General features: G+C 40.4%; 1 protein-coding gene across 2 annotated transcripts in view; it reads left to right on the top strand.

The window, feature by feature from the left end:
• The first annotated feature begins 9664 nt into the window (after positions 1 to 9664).
• LOC139463910 (uncharacterized) overlaps positions 9665 to 19238 on the top strand; it is a 32140-nt gene continuing 22566 nt past the window's right edge. For both annotated transcript variants that reach the window (XM_071245331.1, XM_071245330.1), the window contains exon 1: positions 9665 to 9823. The gene's annotated coding sequence lies outside the window, so the exon portion shown is untranslated. The remainder of the gene's footprint in view (positions 9824 to 19238) is intronic.

Here is a 19238-nt window from a genome sequence, read left to right as displayed (position 1 = left end):
TCGGGCAGGCCAGGGTAGCACATTGATGTTGTTTCATTTGCAGGTACTCCTGACACACACGTGCAATATGCGGTCTGGCATTATCATGCTGGAAAATCCCTCCATGACGGTGCAGAAATGGCACAACAAGACGTTGCAAGATCTCATCCCTGTATCGTACGCCTGTCATTGCACCTGCAACTTGCACTAGATCTGTTCGGCCATTGTGAGTGATACCGGCCCACACCCTCACACTTCCGTCTCCAAAACGGTTGGCCTGTTGCACACAGTTAGCAGAGTAACGTTCATTACGCTTCCTGTAAACCCTGGCTCTTCCATCAGCCCTGTTAAGCATAAAACGGGACTCGTCACTGAAGAGAACTGTTCTCCACCATGCACGTGATCGAACACGATGACGATTACTCCACTGAAGGCGTTCAGCGTAATGACGTGGGGTCAAGACGTTGCGTCTAACAGGTCTACGTGCTCGTATTCCTGCTTCTCTCAATCGGTTGCGAACTGTCTGCTCGGAGATGCGTCTCAACCCAGGTACGCTGTTTACTGTTTGTGAAGCTCTTCTAAAGCGATCGCGAGGATGCTGAAGTCGGATGTAGCGATCTTGTACAGGGGTGGTAACTCTTGGTCTGCCTGCTCTAGGTCGATCATTAACACTTCTTGTCGTTGAGTACCGTATCCATAGCCTGTTGGTGGTTGCGCGGGACACATTCATGGCTGTGGCAACAGTTTGTTGAGTCTGTCCTGCCTCCAGACGGCCTATTGCGTTGTGACGTTGCTCTTGAGTCATACGTGGCATTCTTTCATCAAGCAATACAGACAAACAGGTGAAGTGACGGGATTGAAAACAATGCAGCTTTATATCCCCTTGTCACACACTGATTGCACGTGCAACGGAGTCAAGTTCAGTTGCACGTGCAAACACTGGGCACTTGTAGATCATTTTGTCGACCGTGTCTCGTAAGTGCTTCGTTTGGGCGACATGCTCATTCTTTTGAGTACTACTGTGCAGGAAATGGCCCGCTTTCTAATAATGTATCATATTTTCAACACTTTATTCACTCACAATAATTTTGGACTGATTTTTCTGAATGTAACATTTCTTTTTTTGAAGAGTATATATTCATGTAGACACAGCTACTGGCTACAAGCACAGCGTGTCTCATAGAATAAGATAACTGCCGCGCAACAAATTAGTTTACCATGAATCCATGAGGATGTATTAATACAATTGTACTGCCTCGTGACAGCTGGAAATGATTAGTCCATAGAAAACTCAGGTAATATCGCCGTGCGGTCTTGAAATCAAGCGGGATTTTCCATAATTAAGTCCGCAACCAATAACGATAGGGTTCTTTATTAAAACAAATTCAAATTAAATTTAGCTTGGGGGTATTATTTCATATTTATATGCATTATTTTAATAAGAATATGACCCAACTGACCCAGTCCTTGAACCTTGAAGTCCATCATATTTGACAATTTAGTAAATCAATAGAACATTGCGATTTCGATTTGGGCGTGTTTGTACGGTTACACGGCAATTAAAGTATTAGTTTGAATTGATGTTTCGTTGGTGGGATAATGCGATGCGTAATATATTCTAGAGTCGATGTTCGTAGCTTGTAGTAAGCACGTTGAAAACAGCAGTCATCCAGCGGTGGCTAATAACAGCTTATCAAGGCCCTGAAAATGTTTTCTGATTTCTTCGAATATAATAAGCAATGTAAAGAGTGAGTGAGTGAGTTTAGTTTAACGCCGCTTTTAACAGTATTCCAGTTATATCGCGGTGTGTCAGCTTAATGTGGGAGGAAAGCCCGAAGTGGTGCAGGTCTCAGACGTTTACCACTTCGGTGAAACCCACGAGCACGGGTATGGTGCTGACAAACCTAGAAACATAATCGGGTCGAACTGGGATTCGAACCCACAATCATAGGTTTCTGGCGTGCCCAAGGGACGCAACTCTGCACAGCGAATCGAGGCGCCTTAGACGACTGGGCCACCCATGTCCCCGCAATGTAAAGAATGTCAATACACTAGGCCTTTAAGATACAAAGCATGTCGCGTTGAATCAATATATAACATGAAACTTTTAATGTATCACCTTTTCGATGCCTTGTCGTTAAATAATAACTACATCTTTTTCGTCGTTTATCATCGTAATTAGCGAAATTAAAATACATATTGCACGAATGAGGGGGGGCGTGAGAGGCCCAGCCAACTAAATCTCTGTACAGAGTTGCGTCCCTTAGGAGTGCCAGAATCCGTGTCTCTCCTCCTACATCATTCTGACACGGCGTGACATCATAGAAACACTCACTCACCTACAGTCAGAACGTTTGTTTGTTTGTTTGTTGTTTAACGCCGTACTCAGCAATATTCAAGCTATATGAAACCCGTGAAGATTCCGGGGTAGAATAGGTCTTCAGCAACCCATGCTTGCCGTAAAAGGCGACTATGCTTGTCGTAAGAGGCGACTAACGGGATCGGGTGGTCAGGCTCGCCGACTTGGTTGATGCATGTCATCGGTCCCAATTGCTTGGATCGATGCTCATGATATCAATCACTGGATTGTCTGGTCCAGACTCGATTATTTACAGACCGCCGTCATATAGCTTGAATATTGCTAAATGCGGCGTTAACCCAAACAAACAAACAAACAAAAATATCAAGCTATATGACAGCGGTCTGTAAATAATCGAGTCTGGGCAGATAATCCAGTGACTGACACCATGAGCATCAATCCACACAATTGGGATACGATGACATGCATCAACCAAGTCAGAGAGCCTGACCACCTAATCCCGTTAGACGCCTCTCACGACAAGCATAGTCGCCTTTTATGGCATGCAAAGGAAGTCTTTTGCCATCTTATTTCACCTCTATGCATTTTTCCGGCGATATATGAGCTTTTCATACCTATAAATCAAGAGAAAGTTAATAACTAGACTATATAAATAAGAACGAGGAGCACCACTTCCTGACCTTGTAGTGCGTTATGTAAGAATCTTGAGAATCTACTGTAAACTCAAAACACACAAGCATGATGTCGTCATGCAAGCCATATCCTTGAATATGAATACAGGAAAATATATAAACTCAAAATATTCAACCAGTTATCTATACCACTGAAGGTCAGTACCCTCAAAATATGTTTTTAATAGGAATGATTATTGTCGTGACACCGCCTTTGTGTTTAGATCATGTGCACGAGCGACACGTGGGATTCGTATGAAATAACAACAGGTGGAGTTCGCATATTGACAGCTTGTCTCACCTGCAGTGACGGTGGGCTTGTGATTGATCAGGAAATATACAAATCACCAAGTCGGTTAATACTCAGTTGCGTGTGTAGCAGGGCGTGGAGTCATCCACAGATGACATCCTTACCTTGTCAGCCTGCTGACGGGGTTAACCTCTTTGGTCATGTGGACAAGGCGTCCGACCTCGGTCAGAAGGTCCGTGGTTCGAATCCCATCACGGGACTCGGAAATTTTATGGCCGCTACACGTGCATGCCTACAGTTGAGAATAATGCACAGCTAATTTTGTAGTTTTTCCCCATAGTTTCGTAAAGCCAGTTTATGACCTACAAAGGCAGTTTTGTTAATGCTGTACATTCATATTACTGACGGGTGACATATGACATTCACTAACACATAACCTACTGAGCGTGCCCCTTGGAGTGATGGTTTTTTTTTGGAGATTGTGTTTATGTTCCACAACGTCGGCATAATATTGGAGTGAGTGAGTATGGTTTTACGCCGCTGTTATCAGTATATCAGCAACAACTCCAGAAATGGGCTACACATATTGTACCCATGTGGGGAATAGAACCCGGGTTTTCGGCCTGAAAGCCAACGCTACTACACCGAACTACAGTCAAGTCTCGTTAATCCGACAATCAGTTTTATCCGACACTAATGATGGGAACCGATTAAATCAGTGCTATTTAGATCTGTTAATCCGACAGTCTCGCACTCCGACTCCGACTCCCTAATTTGCGACGAATTGCTGAAATCACTCATTAATCAGTCTCGTTAATCCGACACAGTGATCAGCCTCCTCCGTGGTCATCTGCCCGCGAGTACACAGCCCCGTGTTTTGATGCGAGACGAGTCGGCGAGTAGCTGCATATTCTATCATATTGGTAGGACAGCTCGCCTGTCTTATAAGTTTACTACTTTGGACACTACGAACACGGGTATGAGGCTGACAAATAAATCACCATAATCATATTTGAACCCATGTTCCTCGGATCCTGGCATGACTAAGGGACATAACTCAAAGAATTCCAGCGCCTTCGAAGACTGAGGACACGCCTCCTTTCTAACGTTCTCGCAGGTCGCAGACACGGACATCGGTAAAACCCGTTGAACCAACGCTCATATAATCGGAGCGAATGTGAACTCAGATCTATGATCAGCGGATCCTTTAGACAAAGGGGCGTAACTCTTCAGAGCCAATAACACGCCTTGGGTCTCTGCGTCATTCACTTCTTGTCCTACAACTAAAGGATATTACGTCACTGTAGTACATGCAGGGTGGTACCCGTGCAGACCCGGGTACAATAGGTCTTCAGCAACCCATGCTTGCCGTAAAAGCCGGCTATGCTTGTCGTAAGAGGCAACTAACGGGATTGGGTGATCAGGCTCGCTAACTTGGTTGATGCTTGTCATCGTATCCCAATCACGTGGATCGATGCTCATGATGTCAGGTCCAGACTCGATTATTTACAGACCGCCGCCATATATTTAGAATATTGCTGAGTGCGGCGTTAAGCAACAAACAAACAAACATGCATGGTGTAGTGCCTGTCCTCTTGAAATCTCGCTCAACAAGATCAATGTATCTCTTCGCGTACCTGTCAACAGTCACATGTTTTCATGGGTGTTTTTGTCATCTGGGTGATAAATGTATGTCTTGAAGAAGAAAAATATATGCACGTGACTGTATTTTTTTCACCAGTTGTATGTTTTGTTCACGTCATAATCTCAAGGATTTCAAGGAGCCAGCGAGAAGTTTTAAGAAACAACGATGTTCGCTTAATCATTCAAGTTAATATATACAGTGGAAACATGACAGTAACATGAATGTATCATTCTTATTATTTTTTATCTTTGTTTGTTTGTTTATGTAATTCCCCACTCGGTAATATTAGCGATGTTCACTTAATCATTCAAGTTAATATATATACACGGAAACATGTAAATAACATGAATGTATCATTATTATTATTTTGTATTGTTTGTGTTTGTTTATTTCCCCACTCAGTGAAATTCCAGCTATACGCCGGCGGTATGTAAATATTCGAATCTGGACCAGACATTCCAGTGATTCATACCATGAGCAACAATCCGGGCCGTCGGGGTGAGATGACACGGTGTCAACTATGTTGCTGAGCCAGACCACCCCATCCACCATGTTTAGCACAGGTTGCTGGGAACCAATAAAGACACAGGAAAGGTTGGGAAATATCGACGATGGTCTGTAAATGATGGAATCTGGACCAGACAATCCAGTGATTGACATCATGAGCATAGATCAATTGGGTTACGGTGACATGCATCAACCAAGTCAGCACGTTGCATTATATGGTAGGACGCAATGCAATAGCGTCTTGTTATATATTTCTACTTCTCTCGACAGACATGGATCGGGTGGTCAGACTCGCTGACTTGGTTGATGCATATCATCGTATCCCAACTGCGTGGGTCAATGTTCATGCATCTTTCCGAGGCAATAGAGTTAACTGGACTTTTACAGCCAGTTAACTCCCTTGCCTCGGGAAGATGATGCTCATGATGTCAATCTGTCCACACTCGATTCTTTACAGACAGTCGTCATATAGCTGGAATATTGATTGCGGCGTTAAAAAAACAAACAAAACAAACAAACATGGTAATACGCCGTGTCTTTGTCTATCAATCTGCCGACACAACGGCGTGTGTTAACACAGCAACAAAGTGGGACATGGCGTTATTCTTCTGTCTGCTTCCCTGATGTCCAGACATTCTCTTTGCCGATCACGGAGCGGTCGGGTAGCCTAGTGGTTAAAGCGTTCGCTCGTCACGCCGAAGACCCGGGTTCGATTCCCGACATGGGTACAATGTGTGAAGCCCATTTCTGGTGTCCCCCGCCGTGATATTGCTGGAATATTGCTTAAAGCGGCGTCAAACCATACTCACTCACTCGCTCATTTGCCGATCACTATAACATCAATTACTGCGAAAGGAGCGTGGGCGTCTGTCATGGAGTCATTAGCCTGGTGCACTATCTTCAAACACGATCGTGGCAGTGAATAATTACACGCCAACATTACCGCGTGTTTCTTTCCACGAATCCTTTAAACCGGTTCATCCGCCTACGCATATAAACTAATCAACAGAAGTAAAGGAACACCAAATTCGTTCATATTACAGTAAACTACGGTTATAACGAACACGCTTATAACGAACTTACGGATATAACGAACTTACTTTTTTGGTCCCGAGTATATGTTGTAGTTATGCTGTATATATGCTTATAACGAACTACGGTTATAACGAACTAAAATTAGTAGTCCCTTTGAGTTCGTTATAACCGTAGTTTACTGTAGTTAATCTGTCAAGTGAGTGCATTATGCTTAACGCCGCACCAGGCAATAATCCTGCCACGATTCTGGCAGTCGAGTCTGAGACAGACAATCCAGTGATCAGCGTTGCCAAGCAACGCGCCCTTCTTGTAATTTAGTAAATTGCCTTCAATGTCTACGCTTCCATTTCTGGAATGAACAGGTCCTTGCTGGTGAAACCTTGATTGAAAGGTTTATCTGTGACCAAAATGTGTATTTCCATAAAATTATACACACACGTTCTTAAGCACCAGTTCGAATCCCGGTTCGCCCCGATTATGTTTCTAGGTTTGTCAGCACCATACCCGTGCTCGTGGGTTTCACCAAAGTGGTAAACGTCTGAGACCTGCATCACTTCGGGCTTTCCTCCCACATTAAGCTGACACGCCGTGATATAACTGGAATACTGTTAAAAGTGGAGTTAAACCCAACTCACTCACTCTTAAGCACCAAGCCACTGGCAAATGAAGGCGCCATAACTAGTGGCTCATGGTATATTCACGATGGAAAAATTGAAATCATCCCTTTTGCGATACAGCTTGGTACAGAGCTTGCCATCATTTTGAAGTTCTATGCCTAGATCCACACAGAACGCTGACTAATGCTAATGACTTCACACAGGAATGGTATGACTTAATGATACATTAGCACACTCGGGCTATCGGTAAATGCAACATGGTTGGTTTGGGGCGTGTTCACCCACGATGATTTTGTTTTGGTTTGATTATCCATTCAGTCTTACCCAGATTCCATTCTCATCAATATTTCTTAAGGTAACGTTCTCCTTCTTATGTTTTTTTTTATTTTTTCAGCGTCGCACTCAGCAATATTCCAGTTATGTGAAGGAGATATGTGAAGGCAATCCAGTGATTGACATCATGAGCATCGATCTACGCAATTGGGATATGATGACATGCATGAACCAAATTAGCGAGCCTGACTACCCGATCCCGTCAGTCGCCTCATACGACAAGCATGGGTTGCTGAAGTTAGAGGGAGGTCTTTCTCCATCCTTACCTCTATTATGACCCAAACATGGGGAAACAAGCATGAAAAAAACCGAAAAAATGACCCAGTAGTATTTTTTAGAATAAAAACGTTATGAATTTGTATATTACAGTATTTGGGGATTGCTATTTTCTTTCTTTTTTAAATTATCATTTTTTTATTTTTTTATTTATTACATTATTTATTTTATTTTATTTTATTTTATTTTATTTTATTTTATTTTATTTTATTTTATTTTATTTTTTTGGGTGGGTGGGGCAGAATGTTACATGTATTTGTGGGGTTGGGGGTGGGGGGGGGGATGAAAACATGTTACATAATATGGGGAGGGGGGGCGTCCTCAGGCCAAACTCACCGGTTCCCCCTCTCCTGTAATAAATGACCAGTCCCTTACGGGTGTGTATTTACACATACTATATTTGTGCGTACTTGTGTAAATAAGGCGTTATAAACGAGACTAATAATATCACGGCAGTTAAATAATCGACCCTGCGTCTGTGTTATTGATAACATGAGCAACGACCCATGTTGTTAGGGTGAAGGATGACAAACAACTGGCCAAGTCATGAGCCCCATTATACGGCTTTTACGGTATATCGGGACTGACATTTGCACTCACAACGTTCGATGCCTGTGATTCATATCTGACGTCTATTCAGCAAGTTTTATAGAATTTTAAACAAGCAAGTGAACCATTTAATTGCCTAGGGATTGTTTCGTTTACCGTTTTTTTTATTCATGTGCACTTTATGATATATACATAAATTTATATTTAAATAAATATTGAATATATACATTATTTAATATCGCTAAAGGTTGTCAGCGAGTGAAACGGATCAATGGTGAGTTAGATGCGTTGAGCGACCTCGTGGAACAGCGCTCTGTTAAACATATGATGTAATGTCGGGGGGAGTAGCACCGTTCGGAAGAGCTTATAAGAACTTGTTCGTCTATCTTAGGATTATATTGAGGTCAACTCTAGAATTCGAACCCACAATCAGCGAATCCTTGTCCGACTAAGGGATGTAACTCCGCACAGCGATTTGCAGCCTCCGACGGAAACCAGATCTTTTACCTCGATACGTCTCTGTTCGTTCAGTAGACAAACCAATCGATACGTAACAAACAAATCAATAAATAAAAACTCATTAATAACCGGGCCCTAGTTGTCATGGAAACATCAAAATTAATAGTTAGCATAAATGATTTAAATTAGTATATAATCTTTTATCTCGTATATGTAAAAGGTTTCACGAGAAACTCAAACAGTTATCATTGCTAAGATAATTAGTACTCAGTAATATCAATTCTCGATGTATGTCAAAGCCACTTCAAATAGTCAACTAGAGACATTAAGGGAATGTTCTTTTCAATATTTAACATGTCTTTGTTCAGAATGACAAACAAACATCTATTAAAACGTACGCTTGATTGACAGCATCGATTTAAAATTCAGTTAATGACAAAATAACAATTGTTAATATTAAAGAGTAATGATGTAAGTTGCACAAACGTTAGCACGTATGAATAAAATATGTAGTGGTTCAACATCCCTCGAGCATAATATTGAAGATATCTTTCAATGCAGCACATTGCATTCAATAAACATCTTGCAAGATAGCGAAACTGACCCATTTCCAGCGCAAGGTCAAATTCAGACAATAATTGTTGGGCTGTGTTCTTATGACGCAACGTGGTAGCGGTGAAAACGTCACGTTTATAATTTTAGACATAAGTGGAACAGCGATCCTGTTGCACGAATACCACGAGTTTACAAATTAGGTCAACAATCGCGACCCATTTGCACTCTTATTTGGCTAGAATACCTATTATCTTCTACGCACAGTCCATAGAATCAGCCCTAACAATGGCATAGAATGTGTATTAAAGCTGCGCGGTTGCTTAATACAACCCCCTGCAATCGATTTCACATCAACAGATGTGTATTTCAACGCGTTTGCGGAGGCGTCGGCATGTCAACTATTATAACAACCTGTCATACCTGTCGTGAAAAGTGGACTGGTCCAAATAATAGCTAGGAAGCCATGGTGCATGTTTGAATGGAAGTCGGTCTAAATCATGTAGAGAATGTGTGTCATCCTGACCAGGGCCCATCATCCACTGGATATATCTGGATAATTAACGCTGTCCTTACAATCACAGTGGATGACACCACGACGTGTCTCGTCGCCAATAATCGCCATTACAGGTAAGAAACCCCGAAGCAGATTTACGGCGCGAGATGTCTCGTGAACCCGCAGACCCAATTCGCGAGGTTTGCACGAGGTGGGGTAAATTCTGGCTCGAAGCAGACACGTCCGAGGCCTAGATCTCCGGTTCACCCTAGATCACCAGACATGTTATACAATATGGTGTACATAACTTGTAACCCGAGTGGACTGAAATAACGAATATTCACATCTTCGGAGAACTATTTTGCGAAAGGTTATGGCAGTATTTGCCGAGATATTTGTCGGGGGATTTTAGTATACTATTGTGCGTCATGTAGGTGAAGCTTGTTCTCCAGTATGCAATTTTATCGCCGCAAGCTGATTTCTGCATCACTAATGTTGCGGATTGTCTGTAACACATTGACGTCACGAGACTCACGACCAGTATTCTTTTTTATCAGAAGAATATAATCACCGAGACACTTTTATCGCACAGCTAGGAGGTGAATACTGGATTACGCAACATGGAATCACCCAATACAGGGGGGTGATTGGAACCTGGTTCAAAGCAGGAAGTTGGGTATCAATTGGTTGATTGGGCATTTTATACTACTCGATAATTTCGGCACTTTTCAGGCTCCAAATGTGGCCGTGTTTGGGTTTTGTGTTGGTCGACCGTCTATTGATGTTGTTTCTTTTGAGAAATTTGACTTTAATCTAAAGGCGTGAACAAATGAGTGGTCAAATTTCCCCCCATTTTCCAAACTTGAATCTGCTTTGTAGTTTGTTTGGACAAGGCGGGTACAGATTTATTCACATTTCTATGTTTACAGTGTTTTTATATAAAATGAAGCATGTGAAATTGTGTCATATCTTTGTACAAAATTTAAGGATTTTATTTATTAGAATAACAAATTAGAGTTAATAATAATTCAATTGGTGGAATTGTGATGTTCAACGAATGTGGCCATTATCCCATTTGATGGACTATTTGTTGTTACTGTTTATTCTGTGAGTTGTTTGTTTAGGTTACTGTACTAAACTTCATTTTACTGTTCACTATAAAGTTTACCTTTTACAATCTATATAACATTGTATTCATCACTTGTTTAAATTTCGATCAAATTTAAATTTCAACAATTCAGATGAAATTCCATTTGTGAGTTTATGTTTATGATAATTTGATAAGTTCACTGATTTTCCTTTAGGCATATTTTTATTTTTCCATCTTGTCCTATTTATATCAATTGTTGTTGATTTTTATTCCATTGTTGTCGCACAGTGATAGCTCATGGAGTTCAGTCCAATGTAGGCTGTCGTAAAGTTTACACGACATGTAGGTGCTGAATGCTATTATAATAAATATGTGCCTCATCTCTCAGAATGTCAATTCGGTGTAAGGTCAAGGTCAAGGTCATATCAAACACGATACAGAATTGTGTATTCATTGCATGTAACAAGGCCAACAACCAGAGTGCGTCTTGACAAGTAGGTTTGTACGTGTGTGTACGAGGGGGCCTTTCCTGGACATGTTTGCAGTCTTTTTTTCCCCTTGGCATATAATACAGAGGGGGATATAGTGATCAGCCAGGCTGTCTGTCTGTCCGTCCTTCTGTCCGTACGTTATCATTTCCTTTTCTGGGGCAGAACTCGAAAACCATTCAGTGTATTTGATCTAAACTTGGCAAATCTGTCAGTCACACACTGGAGTGGTGCCTTTTGATATTTTGTGATTTTTCGAATTTTTATTTTTTTTAAATTTTTATGGAAAGAAGTTGGACATAGATTCCATTGGGAATGGGGTTAATTCCTGGGCAGAATTTGGATGGGGTTCGTTTCCAGGGCAGAATTTGAAAACCATTCAGTATATTTGATCGAAACATGAAAAATGTATCAGTCACATGCTGAAGTGGTGCCTTTTGCTATTTTGTAATTTTGAATTTTTTTATATTTAATTCTTGATTTCTTTTGAAACAATTGGGACTTAGTCTCAAAAGGGTGGGGGTAGGTGTCATTTCTGTAGCACAGCTGGAAAACTGTGAGAGAATTTTCATCCAAACTTGGTACATGTATTAACCAAGGGCTGAAGTGGTGCATTTTGCTATTTAGGAATTTTAACCAAAAATATTTTTTCCTGTTTCCATGGCAACAAGTTCGACTTTGACTCTGTTCATAGTGGTGTGTTTGTCTGGACCTTATATCTAAAACAAAAAGGTATTCTTTCTTGAAACTGTGCACACACAAAGACCAGGTTATCAACTGATGCCTTTTGCTGTTAAGGGATTTTTAGAATTTATGTATATCAGTTTCCATGGCAACAAGTATGATTTTGAATGACATAGAAATGCAAAGTTCTGAATCCCAATTCCATAGTATTGTCTCTGTAGCTAAAAAACTACTCTTGTATATGGAAAGACAGATTTGACTCTTGTTCGTTTTTGTAGTGCTGGGGTTTTATCACTGATCTAATCATTTTGTTGTAATGGATAAGACCTGTTATTAATTTTGTATAACCTTTCTTTTTATTGTTTGTTTGTTTAACGCTGCACTCAGCAATATTCCAGCTATATGACGGCGGTCTGTAAATAATCAAGTCTGGTCCAGACAATCCAGTGATTGACATCATGAAAAAGATAAATGAAACAAGATGACATGTATAATAACCATAATCAAATCATCATAATAATACGAACAGGTAAGAGTTATGAGGTCTGATTGATTGGATAAATACACATGACAAAGATCATGTTTACAATAGGTACACAATTAATGCAGTTCTTTTCCAAATTCAGTATTTACGTCTTGTAAATAAATGAATGGCTAATAAATAAATAAATTATCAATAATCAATTTTACTACAAATAAAAAATGATAATAAGCGATAATATATAGTGTACCATAGCATGTTGGGTATATATTATTGCTGGGTTTTAAGTGATGATGATCCCAGGGCATCAGTGAATTCTTTCACTCTTCATTATTAATTTGTCAGTTGGGTCGTCCCATTCAGTTGATTTAAAACATGTCGCCTTAAGGTGTGGGGCTGCCTCCGTGGTCTAGTGGTAGAGCGTCCTCCTGGGGAACCGAAGGTCCGACGTTCAATCCCCAGTCACGTCATACCAAAAGACATTAAAAGGGGGTACTTGCTGCTACCCTGCCTGGCTCATTATTGGGCAAAAACAAGGACTGGTGGGCTTGGAGTCTGTATACTGTGTCTGAGTGTGGTATTCATGTCAAAACTCAGTGGTATCTCAGAAGGCTAGCACTATAAAATCGGCATTAGTGCAGACGAGTACAAGCAGCCACACACACAATTACTTATCGGAGTTGCATCCTTTGGGCACGCCAAATACCTAGTATAATTGTGGTTCTAAATCCCGGGCTGCCCCGATTATGTTTCGATGTTTGTCTGCACCATACCCATACTCCTTTGTGGGTTTCACCAAATTAGTAAATATTCGAGACCTGGTCGCACGCCATGATAACTAGAATACTGTTCAAAGCGACATTAAACCCAACTCCTTCACTCCGATATTATTTCAAGAATGATTTGTAAACATTAACTGTCAAATCAACCTAGACAACAATTTTTATATTTTTTGCCACTTGAATCTTTATATGATTGTTAGTTAAAACATCTATGAAAGATAATATTTTCACAGCTTAATTAGAATAAATAATTAAACGTTTTATCACCCAAGCCTTGAACTTGAAGATAAATCGCTACAATGAAATTGCACTACAAAGCTTTGACATCATCACAATCAAATGACATCACTAATCTCACACTGACCTGTGAAGATCCAGGGTAGAATTCTTGCTGTAAAAGGCGACTATGCTTGTTGAAAGGGGTGATTAACAGGATCGGAGGTTTGTCTCACCAACATGGTTTGATGCATTTCATCGTATTGCATTTGTGTAGATCGATGCTCATGATGTAAATCACTGGATTGTCTGGTTCAGACTCGATTATTTACAGACCGCCGTCATAAAGTTGGAGTATTGCTGAGTGCGGTGTTAATCAACAAACAAACAAACACTAATCTTTCTGAAGCATGTTGTACTCTTCAAGACACTGGCTATTACTGTTTACAAACTGAAAAAGTCGGAAGAATGATTTTGGATGATAAATAGAATCTCACCCACGTCTTTTGATGTCAATATATCAACACTCCGCTACAAACTCAAAGGGACCCCTTATTTTAATTCATCACGTCCATAGTTCGTTACAAGCATTTTGACAGTCGGACATCTTGCATCAAGTCACGTGACTACATTATGTTTCTCGATAAATAACAAAAATGTGCACTGTGTGTGTATGCTATGTTTATTCATGTCATAAATGACATAAAATATATAAGTAAATATAAGTTATAGATATATTATTGACTAAGTTTCATTGAAATACAGACACAAAAAATCGACTTGTTGACAGGAAATCTGTGATTTTGCTTTGAGCATTGGTTCAAAGGCAGAGCTGGTCAATGTTTCTGTCTCGTCTTGTCACAATGTCATCAATGTTTTCAAACAGTTCAAATGATCCACCATCCCAAGGCCGTCCGAATATATTTCTGTATTACCCATATCCCGCCCGCCCTGAATTTTCTTTCCAACGTGAAATAAAAACAAGTTTTCTCATCTCAATTCCTCCCCCGTTGTGAAAATATATGCCCAATGTGATAAAATAAATACCCGTACAGTGCACACTCATAATAAACAGGTCAGCTTTATCTTTCTTCAGCTATATTTATTAAAAAATCCTTTCCTACGATTGTTGACTTTAATACAGGTATGCAGGAGCATGGAAAGTAAGGCATCAAAAGTCATATGCTCACATATTTCTGGAATTAGCCGCTTGCATTTGTTAGTCGAGGTCAAAACAAGGCCATTTGGCCAAGAAGTTTAACTTGAGCTTCAGGTATGTCCATCTTATATCGTACAATAACGATCATATAACCAATTACGTTCCACTGATTCACCCGCCTGAGTTAGAAATAAAGGAGACCAGCGAGACCGCCTTGTGTTTCATATTTTCGATCTATGCATAAAGATCTAGTGACGAAACACCCTCCACAAGTGTATGACAAGAGGGATGACTTCAACTTTCCAAAAGTCAACTTTCCCTTTATGTCGAGCGATATTCCATAAGCTCCTGCCTTTGATGTTTATATTTTGTAATTTTTGAAGAACAAATCTTTCTACGAAGAATTCAAAGAGCGCCATACCACTCTTGCTCAAAAGTTGTTTGAGGGCAGTGAGGTAGTCTTGTGGTTAAAGTGTTTGCTTGTCACGCTGAAGACCCGCGTTCGATTCCCCCATTTTTTGTGTTCTCCGTTGTGATATTGCTGGAATATTGTTAAAAGCCGCGTGAAAACTCATTCACTCAAGTAACCATGGTAACATTGAAAACAAATGCATGGACGAATCCCATTCATTTGTTACCATAGGCTACATGAATACTTTTAGCTGTTTTCGTGACAACTTCTTAAAATATGGATATGACGTATGACATGTATTTTGTGATTCAGTTAACACTTTCTCGTCTTGTTTACATGGCAACCGAATGTGTGAGTAAACAGGACGTCAGTGTATATTTTGAGACACTGCCTGGGGATGTATATACAGATCGTATTGTAAGAGCACAAAATATATGATCACCCATTCAACATGCCCAATGGGCATAACATTATTTCTGGAACTTGAAGTGTTCTTAAGTAACTTTTCTTCAATTATCATTGCCTTAATTTTTTTAATTGGGTTCATTTTTTTACCCTTTGTGACAAGCCTTAAAAATGGGAAAGTCTACACAGTTATCAGTTAAATCTCACAACTGTTGATGGTCACTCATCTCTTTTTCGAATGATGTTTTGTTTGTTTGTTTGTTGTTTAACGCTGCACTCAACAATTTTCCAGCTATATGACGGCGGTCTGTGAATAATCGAGTCTGGACCAGACAATCCAGTGATTGACATCATGTGCATCGATCACGCAATTGGGATACGATGACATGCATAACCATGTTTGCGAGCCTGACCACCCGATCCCGTTAGTCACCTCTTACGACAAGCACAGTCGCCTTTTACAGCAAGCATGGGTTGCGTGGTCAGGCTTGCTGACTTGGTTGATGCATGTTAAACAACAAACAAACAAACCACTGTTGATGAATAGCGTTTCTTGGTCATGCCCAGCTTGCCTGCATGCACTGATGCACAATTTTAGTTTGTTTTTACCGTAGTTCGTTATAAACATATATACAGCAAATGGACAGGACTAAAGGGACTGCTAATTTTAGTTCGTTATAAGCATGTTCGTTATAAGCGTAATTCACTGTATTGTGGTTTAATATTATGATATTGTTCTTTTGCAAGGACATGTTCAATTCTAATGAGGTCTGTGAGAAATTCTACCATTACATTTTGAAAGGCTGCATTCTGATCGGTCTGCCAGCTGTGTCAAATATACATCAGACATGATTGTGCTGATTACCAAGAAACTATTTAACTTCTTTCGCAAACCTGCCCATTTGTCAATATGAATATTTGTCGTACTTCATTAAACAATATTAGTTGTGGTTCATACATTATTTTCATCGAGTGTGGCACTATATTTCAAGCGGAAAACACGACGAACAGGGCTTTACTGCACAATATCCCTGTCATTCAAGACTTGTACATCTTTGAAATCACCCTACATTGAAAACAGTACCGTATTCGACAAAATAAGAGCCCAGGGCGTTCTCAAAATTTGAGATAGAGGACTCTTATTAGAATATTATTTGGGTAATAAAAACAGAGTTGAATTACTTGAAATATAAATTTTGTGGTTTATGCTGACAGCCTGAAATGTTTATATACGACAGATACATTTTTCCAGAATTTAATTGCCCATAATTAAGGGTGCATATAACGCAGAAGGACTGCTAATTGGGATTGTTCGCTAGCCAATATATTAGCAAATTTTGCCGTGGGCACTTATTAGAGTGGGGTGCTTATTACGTCGAATACGGTATCTTCTATTTGAGAATTATTCTCAGAAATCTTGTTTATACTTCATCAGTTCATGGAGAAATCCTCAATAATCCAGGGTATTATTTTCTCTTCTATTATGATAAATTCGCTCGTCTTGGAGTTCTAACAATTTACTTTACGGTCATGACAACATGGGCAAGGGATCCCTAAAACATGCTTACCGACAAGCATTAATATGAGCAGAGAGAGGAGATGTTTGGACTTGTTCTTTCATGTTGTGTTTTGAAGACAACATTAGCCATTTGTTGAATGGCAGTTAGCAAATATTAAGCTGCCATCTAATGAAGTCTTCATCATGTTTTTCCTTTTAGCAACTTAAGAGATTTTGAAACATGTTTGAGAAAATCCAAATGATCATTTCCTGCACTATGAAAAGGATGGCCTCTTGAGGTGATATTGCCATTATGACTAACAGGACATTAAGGTTTGCTTCAGATGGTAACAATTTCCTTCAGAAATTTGTGACAAAACTGTTTGCTTCATCTAAAAGATTTTCAATTACCGCTCCTTCCTTCTAATAGTTGTTACAAACTTCTCAAGGGAGGGAGGGGTAGCCTAGTGGTTAAAGCATCTGTTCGTCATGCCTAAGACCCGGGTTCGATTCCTGACATTGGTACAATGTGTGAAAACCATTTTTGGTGTCCCCCGTCATGACATTGCTGGAATATTGCTAAAAGCGGCGTAAAACCAAACTCACTCACTCACTCAAGGGAGGGTTTGTGTTAGTACAGTATATGTTCTGTATTGAACACTGACGTCTTCTCAAGGGAGGGTTTGGTGTGGGTACAGTATATGTGATGTATTGAACACTGACGTCTTCCCAAGGGAGGGTTTGGTGTGGTTACAGTGTAGGTGATGTATTGAACACTGACATCCTCTCAAGGGAGGGTTTGGTGTGGGTACAGTGTAGGTGATGTATTGAACACTGACGTCTTCTCAAGGGAGGGTTTGGTGTGGGTACAGTGTAGGTGATGTATTGAACACTGACATCTTCTCAAGGGAGGGTTTGGTGTGGGTACAGTGTAGGTGATTTATTGAACACTGACGTCTTCTTAAGGGAGGGTTTGGTGTGGTTACAGTGTAGGTGATGTATTGAACACTGACGTCTTCTCAAGGGAGGGTTTGGTGTGGTTACAGTGTAGGTGATGTATTGAACACTGACGTCTTCTCAAGGGAGGGTTTGGTGTGGTTACAGTGTAGGTGATGTATTGAACACTGACGTCTTCTCAAGGGAGGGTTTGGTGTGGTTACAGTGTAGGTGATGTATTGAACACTGACATCCTCTCAAGGGAGGGTTTGGTGTGGGTACAGTGTAGGTGATGTATTGAACACTGACGTCTTCTCAAGGGAGGGTTTGGTGTGGTTACAGTGTAGGTGATGTATTGAACATTGACATCCTCTCAAGGGAGGGTTTGGTGTGGGTACTGTGTAGGTGATGTATTGAACACTGACGTCTTCTCAAGGGAGGGTTTGATGTGGTTACAGTGTAGGTGATGTATTGAACACTGACATCTTCTCAAGGGAGGGTTAGGTGTGGTTACAGTGTAGGTGATGTATTGAACACTGACATCTTCTCAAGGGAGGGTTTGGTGTGGGTACAGTGTAGGTGATGTATTGAACACTGACATCTTCTTAGGGGAGGGTTTGGTGTGGGTACAGTTAATTTGATGTATTGAACACTGATACCTTCTCAAGGAAGGGTTTTGTGTTGGTACAGTTTGTGTGACCTATTGAACACTGACGCCTTCTCAAGGGTTTTATTTTAAAATGTGAACATCGAACAACACTCCTTTACTGCCAATCTTCAGAACAGATCTGAGAAAGGTGATAATAGAAAGAGAAAGCTGTTATGACATTTAGATACCATGGCAACCAAATCAGACTTCCGTTCTTATTGAACATCTGCTTTAAAAATGATTCCGTTGGAATATTGTGATAAGTTCCTGTCTCATGTGAAGCACAACAAACATGCATGGCGCATCACACCTGGATCGTTCTTCAAGGTATGTCACAGTCCTGGTTCGATATTGATCACTGGATGGATCTGTAATTCTCAAGAGTGGTAGTAACAATTCTGACGTGCTTGTTTCATTATGTATGATGTTATTGTTAAAACACAACTCTTAGGTTTGGGTAAAAAAAGTAAAACCTCAAGTGGGGGCACAAGGGCCAAATACAGAGTGCTTTTCCCGAGCTCGATCTTTTAACACCATCTTGTTTTAAGTTGTGGACAATATAAATACAAGAATAAGAAAACATTGGGATACCTTATAGTGAAACAATGCAGCAGTCGCTGTGTAAGGTGAATTCAAAGAGAGCGGGCAAGAGAAAGACTGTGTGCAGCATGCATGCAACTGAAGTCCTGGCATGTAAGACTGAACACCCTTGCAGTGGCTCAGTGGGTTCTATACGAAACGGGTTATGC

The sequence above is a fragment of the Haliotis cracherodii genome, unplaced genomic scaffold (assembly GCF_022045235.1).
Source record: "Haliotis cracherodii isolate W230 unplaced genomic scaffold, xgHalCrac1.p SCAF_16, whole genome shotgun sequence".
Classification (NCBI taxonomy): Eukaryota; Metazoa; Mollusca; class Gastropoda; order Lepetellida; family Haliotidae; genus Haliotis; species Haliotis cracherodii.
Note: the sequence above shows the minus strand (reverse complement) of the source record. Positions and strands in the feature narration are given on the sequence as shown.